This window comes from Gorilla gorilla, chromosome 13 (genome assembly GCF_029281585.2).
Source record: "Gorilla gorilla gorilla isolate KB3781 chromosome 13, NHGRI_mGorGor1-v2.1_pri, whole genome shotgun sequence".
NCBI classification, from domain to species: domain Eukaryota; kingdom Metazoa; phylum Chordata; class Mammalia; order Primates; family Hominidae; genus Gorilla; species Gorilla gorilla.
In genome coordinates this window covers 85,065,434-85,076,226 of record NC_073237.2, presented here as the reverse complement: position 1 = coordinate 85,076,226, position 10,793 = coordinate 85,065,434, and the positions used below count along the sequence as shown (strand labels likewise).

Genomic DNA, 10,793 nt, shown 5'->3' with positions numbered 1-10,793 from the left:
CACTTGTTTTGAATCCTCAGAAAATATCATATCTCCAGAAAGTAAACAAAAATTGACCAGATAGCAGTCTCTTAATGCACTTCCAGTGACTGTTCTGGATAAGAAAACAACACTTCTACATTCAAACCCCCAATTGCCATTTGAATCTCATCAAATGAAATTTTAGTTTTTCTTTCTAGCTTATGTTTTTCCCTGGAGAAACAAGTCTATAAATGTTTAAAACTGGCACTACTTCTCATGGTGAATAAAATATTGTTGTGTAGAAAACTGGCTCCAGGAAATTAAAAATCAATATACTTTGAGAACTAAAATAGGATGGAAAAGTTGCTTTGTCCAGATTGCAATGGCCAGGCAATGCAAAACAAAAGAATTGCTATTATAAAATGGAAATTACAAGAGAGCATTTTTCAGCTTTGTGTGAGAAATGCAATTGACCGAGTGAAAAAAATTAACCCTGTTTGTGTTTTATTCAAGTGGCCATCTCTGCAACTTACTGCTAATTTGCCTTCTTTGAATTTACCATTCCTGGTGGCAAAATCATTTGCTCAGAATTGTTCTAGTCTTGCCCAGTCATACTTTTCTAATTAAGATTCCTTGCTGAATGTTCTAACTTTGACCTCATTTCAAAGTTACTTTCATTTTAAAGCTTGACTCAAGATCTTCAATTATTATATCTTAAAAATCTTAAATGTTTTCTGTTTCTGTTATTAACTATACTAGATTAGGGATATTTAAAATAACAGCTGATAATATGGTTTTTAAAAATTGTGAGAATGATTGCTAATGTCTGGCTCTCACTTTATTAAGAGGACATGGGAGCCTTTGAAAGATGGCTTGCCTGTCTACCTAGGGCTGACCCCCAGGTCCAGATTTGAGAGTCCGGGCTGGCTGACTGCTGGGTGGCTTTGGTAGAAGCTGGCTTGTCTTCTGGTTCCATTTTTCTCTCCACCGCAGTATCTTGGGTTACTCTGGAAAACTATGCGATGCCCATGTGCACACCCAGTTAAAGGGCATTCGAGTCTTTGCATGTAGAAATTTCATAAATAGAATATGTAATGAGCCATGCATGTCTTATCGCTAAGGAATCCAGGGGAATCTGAAACTTGGATGACAAAGTCTCTTACGGGTCTTTCCTTCTCACACCGCTTGATACAGCACGACTATCTTGAAGTCAGCCAGCGACCTGCAGAGGCGGTCTTTCCATCTGTTTCAGAAAACCCGGTGGCTTGTGCAGCCTGGGAAACTTGCCCACAGCCATCCCACGTGGTGAGTCAGCTCTCTGGCTCCATTATCTACTGTCTCTTCCCAGATGTGACTCCCTGTTTAGGAGCAAGCAAAGTTATGGGGACCCAGGGGAGAAGCAGACACTCCCCTAATGCACAATCCTGCTGAGAATTTACCCAAACCCAAGGAGGTGGAGATGGAGTAGAGCTTGAGTCCTTTCCAAGACTGTTAACTGAAGATTTCTGTTGTGACATCACATAGAATTTTGACTAGCATTCACCAAGGATGAACTGAAAGCAGGATCTGTCTCACCATACGCTGAGAACTGTAGAATACGCAAGGCACATGGAACTTATTTTCTTACGTATGAAAGCGTGTATATGCTCCTTTCACATCTGTTCTAATGCTTTCCAACAGTCCTCACTCTAAGCCTCACCAAGACCCAGATGAGGAAACAAAGGCACAGAGGGGTGAGTCACTTGACCAAGTCACAGCACTGGAAAGGAACAGAGTTTTTGTGTTTCCTTCTCCAAGAGAAGCACTCTTGGCTATAGTGCTTCTGATTAACCAGTGATTCCCATACGGTGGTCCTTGGGCCAGCAGCATCAAAATCACCCAGGAACTTGATAGAGGTGAAAAGTCACTGAATAAGACTTACTGAATCAGAAACTCTGGGGAATGTGGCCCAGAAATATTTGTTTGAACAAGCTTGTCAGGTGATTCTCATGCACACTACAGTTTGAGGAATATTGAACTAGGCCTTTGGAATGAGGTTTTTCATTACTGAGTGTTTTAGGGGAATTCTTGGGCAAATATCAGAAGAGAGTCACTAGAGTCCTTTCTGGGTACAAGTTAATAAATAGGTTTCCTTTCTGAGGTACTACATGCAATATCAGAACTGTAAGAAAGTATATTTATGAACATATTAATAAAAAATGTATTCACTCTGTGAAAATAATATTCCCCTTAGAAAAGCGTTCACATGAACTTGGTGATTGATCTCATAGGGTGCAGTCGGGAGGGGTCAAGAGTCACCCCACATCTTGTATCTCAGGTCAGCCCACTTCTTTCCATCTCTGCTCCCATCCTGGCCCCAACTATGCTCATCTCTCACTCAGAAATCTACAGTGGCTTCCTAACTTGACACCCCTTCTATTCTGAAACTCATTCAAGCTGTTCTTCACATTGAAGCCAGAGTAATTTTTCTGCAAATCTGAGCTTAAGTAAAGCCCTTAAAGAATTATTGTTGTTCACAGGATACAGAACAAAATGCCTAACAAAGCCCCTGAGTCAGTGGGACATGGTCTGCCCATCCCTTTACCCCGAGAGACATAGAATGCAATTCTCCATTTCACTGCTTGCTCCAGTCACCCCAGCAATCTTTTATTTTCTTAAAAACACATAGCCTTTTATGCCTCAGCTACTTTCACATTTGTCCCTCTTCTTTAAATGTTTTTCCCCTCATTTCACTGTTTAAGCCATATATACCCTTCAAAATTCAGTTCAAACCTCACTTCAAGAAAACCTTTATGTTTTCACCAGAGAGCTTACAGTGTTTGGCATCCCATCAAATATTATCAGGCATGAAAGGAAGGAAAAAAAGCCCCATAATGGGCCGGGTGCAGTGTGTCACGCCTGTAATCCCAGCACTTTAGGAGGCCGAGGCGGGTGGATCACGAGGTCAGGAGATCAACACCATCCTGGCTAACATGGTGAAACCCCATCTCAACTAAAAATACAAAAAATTGGCCGGGAGTGGTGGCGGGCACCTGTAGTCGCAGCTACTCGGGAGGCTGAGGCAGGAGAATGGCATGAACCCGGGAGGCAGAGCTTGCAGTGAGCCGAGATCACGCCTGCCGCACTCCAGCCTGGGTAACAGAGAGAGACTCTGTCTCAAAAACAAAAACAAAAAAAAGCCCCGCAATGAAGAGAAAAATCAACAAATTGAAACAGTCCCAGAATGGGCACAGATGTCAGAATTAGCACACAAGGACATTAAAACATTGTTATAACTGTATTCCAGAAGTTCAAAAACTTAACTAGACACATGAAAGATATTTTTTTAAAAACACCCAAATTGATGGGATGTGGTGGCTCACACTTGCAATCCCAGAACTTTGGGAGGCCAAGACAAGAGGATCGCTTTAGCCCAGGAGTTTGAGGCTGCAATGAGCTATGATAGCTCCACTGTACTCCAGCCTGAGGGACACAGTGAGACCCTGTCTCTTAAAAAAGATTTTAAAAAAAGATCCAAACTGAACTTTTAGTGAACTGGAAGACATAACAATAGAAACTATTCAAAATGAAAAAGACAAAAAGAATTTAAAAGAAAAACACAAAATAGCAACACTGAGTGGCAGGACAGTTTTATGTGACATTCATATCTCGTGTGCAAAGGGCTCCTTAAGCATATTTGATCTATGGCTTTATAATTTTATCAGATTTGGAGATTTTTCAGTCATGATTTCTTCAAATATTTTTTCTGCCCTTCCTGCAACCTCTCTCCTTTACTGACTCTAGTTACACATATATTATAAGAAATATTGAAAGAAGTCTTCTAGGCAGAAGGAAAATGAAATGAAATCCAGATGAATATGAATGAACTGTACCAGAAATGATAACTATTAAATACATTGGTAAATATATATACTTTAGAATTTAAACCTTTTGAAAATATAATTGTTTAATCAAGAGTAATACCAATGTACTATGGAGTTTGTAACATACATAAAAGTGAATGTATGACAACAAAACCATAAAGACTATATAGGTGGAAAAGGGCAAATAGAAGTATATTATTTAAGCTTCTTATACTGTCAGTGAACCTGTATAATATGACTTGAAGGTAGATTATGTTAAGTTAAATATTTTAAACCCTACAACAACTAGTAAAAGAACAAAACAAGGAGTTACAGCTAAAATCCAACAAAGAAGATAAAATGGAATCATAAAAAATTTCAATTAATTTTTAAAAAGGCAAAAATAGAGGAAAAGGGTAACACAGAATAAATGTTACAAATAGAAAGCAAATAGCAGGAGGAGATACTTAGACCTAACCACAGCAATAATCATATTAAGTATAAACGGTTTAAACACCACAATAAAAAGTCAGAGATTGTCATATTGAATCAAAAAAACAAGACCTAATAAACACAAGAAATTCTCTTTAAATATAAATAGACAAACTGATTAAAATTAAAATGTTCAACAACGATACACTGTGCTAACCCTTCTCAAAAAAAGACTGGATGGCCGGGGGCAGTGCTCACACCTGTAAACCCAGCAATTTGGGAGGCCAAGGCAGGCGGACGACTTGAGGTCAGGTGTTCAAGACCAGACTGGCCAATGTGGTGAAACCCCATCTCTACTAAAAATACAAAAATTAGCCAGGCATGGTGATGAGTGCCTGTAATCCCAGCTACTCGGGAGGCTGAGGCAGGAGAGTCACTTGAACCTGGGAGGCAGAGGCTGCAGTGAGCCAAGATGATGCCACTGCACCCCAGCCTGGGTGACAGACGGAGACTCTGTCTCAAAAAAAAAAAAAAAGACTGAAGTGGCTATATTAATATCAGACAAAGTTGATTTCAGATTAAAGAATATTTCCAGTGATGAAGAAGGAATTGGAAATGACTTTATACACTCTTGTATTATTTGAAAAAAAATCAAATAATACAACATGTAGCCTATTTGTGCATTTGAACACGTACCTATTTAGTAATTTAGACATTCAACACACTTTTCTTTAGGCTACTCCCTATACCTAGCACTGTTTAGGTATTGAAAAAAAGGGGGGGCGGATAAAGAAGTTGGACACAGCCCCAGACCTAGGGGAGCACAATCTGTTAGGGAGACAAGACACTAACTTTTTTTTAAGCTAATAAAAGATGTGTCAGATGTTAATTGAAAAATGGGAGTTCAGAGAAAAGAATATTTCTGGCATCATAGCAATTAGGGAAAGTTTCTAGAAGAGAGCTAAACCCCAAGAGTATGCACAGATAAAGAGAAAGAGGGAGGAAGAAAAGCATTTTATAATAATTGGAAAAATTTTAATTTATGTGGCTGGGTAGGTTTTCACTTTGCTTTTTTCCTCCTACTCGAGCAGAGAGACCATTTTGGTCTCATTGCTTCCAGGCTTTATGGCTTTTGTGGAGAGTGGTTTGGGTGGATGCAGGGGAGCTGCTCTGGTGAAGGAGCCATGGCTGTGCAGGCCTTCCAGCAACCTACAGAGAAATAGCAAAGCCCTGGCCGCATGGAAGCCTGCCTGTCTTGCCATCCTTGGAAAGATTGGTGTGCCTGAATGCGGGGCATAAAACAACACATGTTTTTACACTCCATCCCAGGACAATGACTAAGACCAAGACCAAGTCCAAGTTATTACCTGTGTACAGAGATGACAAAGATCAACTGGGCACCAACCACCACCCACCACCTTGAGAGTGGGTCACTACACAAGCCCCACAAATTTCACCCACCTCCACGGTGAGGGGACCCCAAAAGAGATGGAATTACCCTGCTCCACCAGCTCAGGGGAATGAGGCCTGAAGTAGATATTAAGTTGAATTACAGGTGATTTTTTAGAACCTACACATCTGAGTTTGGGGGCTGAGATTTGTGTTCATAATACATATCAGCAGCTCAATAGTTAGAATCATTTTCTGATAATAAGATGATTACTCTTTCTTCTTTCTTAGGTACATTGAAGGAGGTCAGTTTGGAGAACCACAGTGTAGACACTTACTCTCTCTCCTTTGTGTTTCGGATAAACTCAGAGCAGGAAGACAGCAAGGAATAGCAGTGAAAAGCATGGTGCTTAATCCAACCCCTTACTCACTGCTGAGACCTGGAAATGTGTTCATCAGCTACAAAACAGGAGAGATGATAACTCATTATGTATGTGTGATGATAAACAGAGACAATATATTGAAGAGCTTACATGAGTGGCGGACATGGGACATGCTTCCCTGTGGCTGGCCAGCCTGTCATCTTCTCCACCATGTGTCCAGAGAAAAGCTTTGCAAATCAAACTCTCGATGAATGATGATGGCACCAGTGAAATCAGGGGAGGCAGAAAATCATGTTAGTTTGGTTTATAATGCAAGAAGTTACAGAACACAGAGTGCTCAAAACTAAGAATGTGCTAGTTGTATAACAGGGTCCTTCTTGGGACTCAGCCAGGATTCAAACTATAAAGGAAAATCGGGTGAGCAGGTGGGATAGTCAAGTGATTCTATTTGCATGAATGAATTTGTGAGATGATACCTTCTTGTCCAGGAACATTGAGCAGTGCTCGTGCTGGGTGGATTGTGATGTGGAAACCCTGGGAGATGTCACGTCTGACGTCAACTTTCTCCCAGGTGACAGCTGCACCCTCTAAAGGCTTCTCAAGTGACAGAGCTCAATGAATATAGAAGGGAAAAATATGAGGATGACCTATGAGCACAGGGTGGACAGTCTCTGCGGTGGGCAGGCATTAGCAAAGGAGAGACCTTCTATATTATGCAGGTATGTGCAAGAACCAAAGAAAATAACTGTCATGAGAATTCTGACCTCATTAATACCCACAGACTAGAGACACCAGGAATCTAAGCTTGCAAAAGCATAAGGGAACATAAGGGTTGTGTTCTCTTGCCCTTGGGGCACAGCTTTTCACCACATTTTGTACTAATTTAACCATGATGCAGATCGAAGAGCCCCAATGATTTCCCAATAAAATGCTCCAGTTGTATAAATTTGCTTGACCTTCAGTAGATGCTCATTCCGTATGGTCCACATCTACTGCAGGCTCACATTCTGGACAGGGAGAATCCTCCGCGTGACTGAAGCAAGAGGTCCCACATGATTTGCTTTTCGCCTGGCATGGAGGCAGTTTGCCCTGGTGACCAAGGGCACATAGCCCTGTCTTTCCTCTGGAGGCCATTGGATTCATACTCTGTTCTGAGATAACTTTGTATTAATCAAGACCTCCTAACATGTCTCTCTTTTTTTTTTTTTTTTTTTTTTTTTTGAGACGGAGTCTCGCTCTGTCGCCCAGGCTGAGTGCAGTGGCACAATCGCGGCTCAGGGCAAGCTCCGCCTCCTGGGTTCACCCCATTCTCCTGCCCCAGCCTCCCGAATAGCTGGGACTACAGGCGCCCGCCACCATGCCCGGCTAATTTTTTGTATTTTTAGTGGAGACGGGGTTTCACCGTGTTAGCCAGGATGGTTTCGATCTCCCAACCTCGTGATCCGCCCGCCTCGGCCTCCCGAAGTGCTGGGATTACAGGCGTGAGCCACCGCGCCCGGCCACGTCTCTTTTTTGAAAATGACAAGCATGCTGTGATGAGATTCTCAAGGTCTGGTCACAGCTTTCTCTCAACAACGCACCAGGATGTGGCGGTGCTCAGCTCTGCCTTCTTCTGTCCTGGCTTGGGTGCTGTGTTGAGACAGGCACAGCAGCAAGCGAGCACACCTCTTGCAGTCCTGTAGCCTTCCCCCCTTTCTTCTTCTGTCTGTCCCATCCCCTTCTCTTTTCTTTCCCCTCATCTCCATTCTTTTCTTCCTTTCGTTCCTGTCACTGTTTTCTTCTTTGCTTTTGTTCTGTTTCCAGCTTTCAAAACACATTTACAAAGAGAGCTTCCTCTGAGCCAAAAGTAACAAAACTGTTTCACATTCTTTATCTGGTAGCAGGCTGCTGTCTAAAGGGCATTGTAAACACTTCACAGACTTTCCCTCACTAAGGGGACTGCCTGATTCTCAGTTACAGAATGTCATTAGCTCTAATGCGTGCTGGTTTCCCTGCTAGAAAATAGCAACTAACATAAATTATAAAATATTAAAATTAATACCAATAAACTGTCTTGTATTTGCAACACGAATGAATTGGGCTATAATCTCATAATTTTCAAGGACACAAAAAGCAAAAATAACATGCCTGATTAAATGATGTTTTCCAATAATTTCTTAATTTAAAAGTCACGTAGGCAGGCAGAAAGACTACGTTTCCCAGCCTCCTTTGCAGTTAGGTTGAGACCATGTGACTGAGTTCTGGCTGATGGGAAATAGGTGAAAATTACATACTTCCAGGTGTGGGTTTTTTTGTTTGTTTGTTTGATTTTTGGGGTTTTTTTGGGTTTTGTTTGTTTGTTTGTTTTTGACAGAGCCTTGCTCTGTTGCCCAGGCTGGAGGCTGGAGTGCAGTGGCATGATCTCGGCTCACTATAACCTCCACCTCCCGGGTTCAAGCAATTCTCTTGCCTCAGCATCCCAATTAGCTTAGACTGCAGGCACACACCACCATGCCTGGCTAATTTTTGTATTTTTAGTAGAGGCGGGGTTTCACCATGTTGGCCAGCTGCTCTCGAACTCCTGACCTCAGGTGATCTGCCTGCCTCAGCTTCCTAAAGTGCTGGGATTATAGGCATGAGCCACTTCGCCCAGCCCAAGGGTGGTCTTTAAAACATCTCTCAAAGGCTTTTTTTACTCCATGCTACAAGATGGAGGAGGATTGCCCAATCCATAGTGCACTGTGTGCCAAACAATATATAATTTTTAATTGTGTTAATATCCTGAGATTTCAGGGTTTGTTGTTTGCAAAACAGTATAACTTATCCTGACTCATACAATGGAAAATTATAATTTAAGCATCTACTAAAGCTAATAAAAGTCTCAGAATAAAACAAAGAAATAAATCTTCATAATCTTGGATTTGGCACGTGATTCCTAGATATGACACCAAAAAGCAACAGCAAAAAATAGATAAATTAGACTTCATCAAAATTAAAAACTTTTGGGCATCAATGCTTATTATCAGGAAAGGGAAAAGACAACCTACAGACCAGGAGAAAATATGTTCAAATCAGATAATAAGATTTTAATATCTAGATTTCATTTACATTTGTTTTGTTTTTTCTCACTATTTACTGATTGAAGAAATTGGACCTTTGAGGACCAGCTGGGACTTGGGAATATAAAAAGAAGTCCTTCAACTCAACAACAAAAAGACAAACAACCCAATCAAAGAATTGTCAAAGGACTTGAATAGTCAACACTCCAAAGAAGATATATAAATGGCCAGTAAGCACCTGAAGAGACGCTCAACATCACTAATCATTAGGAAAATGAAAATCAAAACCACAATGAGATATCACTTCATACAGGTTAGGATGACTAAGGAAAAAAAATCACAAATGTTGTCAAGAAGGTGGAGAGATCAGAATGCTAGGATATTGTGGGTGGGAATGTAAGATGGTGCAGCACTATGGAAAACAGTTTGGTGGTTCTTCAAAAAGCTAAACGGAATTACCATATGACTCAGCAATTCTACACCTAGGTATACATCCAAAAAATCTGAAAACAAGGACTCAGAGAGATACTTCTATGCCAGTGTTCATTGCAGCACTATTCATGACAGCCGAAAGGGGCAAACAACCCAAGTGCCCATCAACAGATGAGTGGATAAATGAAGTGTTGTTTATGCCTACAGTGGGATATTTATTACTCAGCCATAAAAATGAATGAAGCTCTGACACATGCAACAACGTGGATGAGGCTTGAAAACATTATGCTAAGTGAAATCAGCCAGACACAAAAGAACAAATACTGTAGATTCCACTTATATGAAATGTCCAGAAAAGGACAATTCCTGAAAACAAAAAGTTAAGTTAAAGGTTGCTAGGGGCTGGGGGAGGAGAAATAGAAAATTATTACTTAATGAGTAGAGTTTCTGTTTGGGATGATGAAACAACCATAAATAAATAGTGGTGATGGTGCACAAGATTATGAAAGTAATTAATGGCACTAATTGTATACTTAAAATGGCTTAAATGGTAAATTGTATACGATATTACATATAGAGAGAGAAAGAGAGAGAGAGAGAGATTACTGTTCTAAAAAATGGGGGGAAAGTCTATCACTTAAATTTAAATTTGAAGTAGCAGTTTGGATTCATGATGTATTTAATCTTTATATTTTATTTTTCTATTTCCTCGCTCTGTCTACTGAAAAGGCCAAATGACAAAAATCAACACAACAGCAATAAGCATCCTAGCCTAGTACCTAAGTTGTCTCTAACTACCATTTCCTCAGGAAAAAAAAACTAAGAACCCTTAAAGAGAGGTGCATTTCAAGATCTGAGCAGGAAATATATAGGACAATCCTGGAATATCTTGTTATAGAAAGAGAAAAGCCTCTTACGAGGTCCACTAGAACCATGCCAAATGAGTTCAGGAGGCACCTTGTTAATCTCCCATTTACCAAGGATGCTACCATTTGAACATCAATAAAAATAACTGCAACAATTTGAAGTACATAAAATATGTTTATTCCCATGAGTCCATAATAATACTTTTTAAAAAAATTTCTTTGCCACACTTAAAGAATGCTAAGAAGCCAACTCATTATTTTGAAAACTAGAAAATAAAAAAGAATCAAACATTTTAATCCTGCTTTTCCTATACAAATGAGATGTCAAAATAACAAAATGTCTGTGAGGAAACTTTCTCTTTATAGAATTATTCCAGCTTTAAAAATGAAAATGAAAATAAAGAAGAGGAGAAGGAGAACTTGGAAGAGGAGAAGGAGAAGAAGGAGGAG

At 40.3% G+C, this 10,793-nt stretch overlaps 1 long non-coding RNA gene across 1 annotated transcript in view; it reads left to right on the top strand.

The window, feature by feature from the left end:
* Positions 1-1,463: 1,463 nt before the first annotated feature.
* LOC129524550 (uncharacterized) overlaps positions 1,464-10,793 on the top strand; it is a 28,979-nt gene continuing 19,649 nt past the window's right edge. The window contains exons 1-2 of the long non-coding RNA XR_008668346.1: positions 1,464-1,694; positions 5,916-6,726. This is a non-coding gene — a long non-coding RNA (uncharacterized lncRNA). The remainder of the gene's footprint in view (positions 1,695-5,915; positions 6,727-10,793) is intronic.